We start from the raw sequence: 3,768 nt of genomic DNA on the forward strand, positions 1-3,768 counted from the left end.
CCCCCACCAGCCGGCTGTAGCGCGTGCGCCCACGCACCGCGCGGCCAGCACGCCGGGAGGCCCCCCCTCACCGGCCGGGGACGGTCCCACCCAGCCACCGCCGCGTATCGCTTCACACCCAGATGCCATTCACGTTCGTGGGCATGGTGGGTATCGCTGGAACAACCGGTTGGTAGCTCAACCGATCGTCGCCATCACTGATTCACCTCTAGCGAGAACAACCGCACCACAACGGTTTACCAGTTGTTCATTTGCGTAACGTCACCAGCAAACGTAGGCGTCCATCGCCATTTGCAAATTCAACGATTGTTGCATGCCTGTGTCAGGTGTCACGACACACTATGTCTGCCCACATACACGCAACAACATGTGCACGCTTCGCGAACACGTGGAAGGTGGCCCCCGTACGTATGCGATGTCCATTGCGCGAACGACTGTCAACCGGCCTCTGTCGCATGTCGCAGATGTGGAACGCAGTGCACCATGCTATCACGGTGTGTGAGAAGAGACGACTACGTCTGACAACACGCGCCACTACATCAACAGACGGCTCATGCTGATCGCCATCCAGGGCATACCACACTGCAATCCAGCTCTTATAGGGAGACGACACGTAGCTGAGTGCACAACATTTGGACCGCATGGTTCGCCGTTGTTGGCGCAGTCGTTGTACGGTCACATGTACCACGATGTATCATTCAGTACATGAGGACCAATGTGCAGTACAGTGTGTGATTTGGACGTACAACATCAGCGGACAGTTGACACAGGCCGTACCACAGCGTAGGCTACGTGCTTCGCCATGCGAATGCCAATGAACAACTGCAAATGCCAATGAACAACTGCAAAGGGCATTGAGCATGTACGTCCTGCTGCCATCCACATTACAGTGTATAGCTGCAAGGTGTTTAACATGAAGCGATACACTGGGGACCGGGCAGTGCGAGTAGCAAACTATATTGCGGGGGTTGCAGTTAGGCAACACTACACTAATTTAACGCGTCGTATGACAATTACAGAGCAGGTTAAGGCCCAACGTGTGTTGGGTTAAGGCCCAACGTGTGTTGGGTTAAGGCCCAACGTGTGTTGGGTTAAGGCCCAACGTGTGTTGGGTTAAGGCCCAACGTGTGTTGGGTTAAGGCCCAACGTGTGTTGGGTTAAGGCCCAACGTGTGTTGGGTTAAGGCCCAACGTGTGTTGGGTTAAGGCCCAACGTGTGTTGGGTTAAGGCCCAACGTGTGTTGGGTTAAGGCCCAACGTGTGTTGGGTTACAGCGCAATATGGGTTACGTTAAGGGGCAATATAGGTTAGGTTAAGGTACGATATAGGTTAGGTTAAGGTACGATATAGGTTAGGTTAAGGTACGATATAGGTTAGGTTAAGGTACGATATAGGTTAGGTTAAGGTACGATATAGGTTAGGTTAAGGTACGATATAGGTTAGGTTAAGGTACGATATAGGTTAGGTTAAGGTACGATATAGGTTAGGTTAAGGCGCAACGTGGGTTAGGTTACGGCGCAACATAGGTTAGGTTACGGCGCAACATAGGTTAGGTTACGGCGCAACATAGGTTAGGTTAAGGCGCAACATAGGTTAGGTTAAGGCGCAACATAGGTTAGGTTAAGGCGCAACATAGGTTAGGTTAAGGCGCAACATAGGTTAGGTTAAGGCGCAACATAGGTTAGGTTAAGGCGCAACATAGTTTAGGTTAAGGCGCAACATAGGTTAGGTTAAGGCGCAACATAGGTTAGGTTAAGGCGCAACATAGGTTAGGTTAAGGCGCAACATAGGTTAGGTTAAGGCGCAACATAGGTTAGGTTAAGGCGCAACATAGGTTAGGTTAAGGCGCAACATAGGTTAGGTTAAGGCGCAACATAGGTTAGGTTAAGGCGCAACATAGGTTAGGTTAAGGCGCAACATAGGTTAGGTTAAGGCGCAACATAGGTTAGGTTAAGGCGCAACATAGGTTAGGTTAAGGCGCAACATAGGTTAGGTTAAGGCGCAATATAGGTTAGGTTAAGGCGCAATATAGGTTAGGTTAAGGCGCAATATAGGTTAGGTTAAGGCGCAATATAGGTTAGGTTAAGGCGCAATATAGGTTAGGTTAAGGTACCGTGTAGGTTAGGTTAAGGTACAGTATAGTTTAGGTTAAGGTACACATTGTTGTAAGGAAAGGTGTAATGGGGGGGGGGCGGCCGGTCGGTTTGTTGATTGTGATTATAGTAAGTGGATGCCTGCGGCATCATCTGATTTGCCACGTCAGGATACACCTTTGGCTCATGACAGGCGGCGCTCCGATTCCATGCTTGTGGGAGACCTGTGTCTTTCATTCCTGCCATTGTTTGTGTGCTGTGAGAGGGGGCAGTATTGTGATGTTGGGTGCACCCCTGTGTAGGACATGTGTGGGTGTTGGTGGCTTAGCTGAGCAATGGTGGTTGTCGGGAGGGTGGGATATTCCGTTTTCTGAGTGGACCTCCCAGTCTGGTTATGACAGTGTGGATTGTCTCATGTGGCGGAGAGGATGCACTGGGTGTTGTTCCATGCTGGTGCTTACATATTGTCTGTGTGCGTGTTACAGGCGGAGAGTAGTGCGTGATAAGAGTGTGTGGCTGACGTGTGGTTGTGATTGTGAGCAGAGTCTTTCAGCATGTATACGGACAGTTGTATATATTATCTGTATTCTGATGGGTCCATCTATTACTAATCAGCGCCGTGTATACGTTTAATCCGGTTCCAGTCGAAACTGTTGTATCTCTGTACATTAGTGCCACGGCGAGCGCGCTATGTAGCTACTCGTCTCGGCAGCTTCCACCGGTGTGTGGCAAATGATTATAAGCAATGAGTCGAGTCGTCAATACCGATAGTGTGACGTCACATGTCTGGGGTGGGGGACGCTGCGCCCTTCCGGTGGGTCATGGCCTAGAAAGACGCTCCCCACGCAGGGGGGCTTGGACTGTCATAAACTCTTCCGAGTAATATACTTGCCGTACGTTTTTGCGACTGCGAGTGCAACGCCCACCGGTACCGACATGGATGGAGCGCCTCCTAGCTGACCGCTCAGCATCGGCATTCGTACAGAGAGCAACGCGATCGCGTCTCTAGCTCGTAACTGGTACAGCTCGCAGCTCATGTATAGGGACAGCGGGAATGTCGCATATTGGACATAACTCTTTTTTTTTTTTTTTTTTTTCTTTATTGTAATTTGGACACCCCATACAAGGTGGGCTGGCAGCGGAACAGTGTACTCCGCTCTTCAGCCATAAGCAGTACAAGAAAAAAGAAAGGGAGACAGACAAGTAACAGAATGGCGGTTAAAAAAACAGGAGATACAATAGTTAAAAAACATGAAGCCGTTCACACTTGACGAAACAAACAAGAAAAACCGTCGGCACTGGGCACAAACACTGACGAGGTAGATGACACACGTGAACGAAGGAGCGTGGACGGCGAAAAACACTGAGGCACAGACACGACGGCACAGACACTAATCCGAGGGCGATGATCTCCGGCGCGCGAAAGTTCACGATGCGTGTGCGAGTCCGGGGACCTGCCAAGAGAGGAGGAGGAGGAGGAGGAGGAGGAGGAGGAGGAGGAGGAGGAGGGGGAGAGGGAAAGCGAGAGGGGAGAGCAGGGACGCCACGGGCTGGGGAAAGAGGGGGGAGAGAGGAAGGGGGAGGGGAAGCCCGGAAGAAGAGGGGTGGAGGGAGGGGATGGGGGAAAAGGAGAGAGAAGGGAAGGGAAGAGAAAGGAGGGAGGGTGCCGCAGGGAA

This window comes from Schistocerca americana, chromosome 3, assembly GCF_021461395.2.
Source record: "Schistocerca americana isolate TAMUIC-IGC-003095 chromosome 3, iqSchAmer2.1, whole genome shotgun sequence".
Lineage (NCBI taxonomy): Eukaryota > Metazoa > Arthropoda > Insecta > Orthoptera > Acrididae > Schistocerca > Schistocerca americana.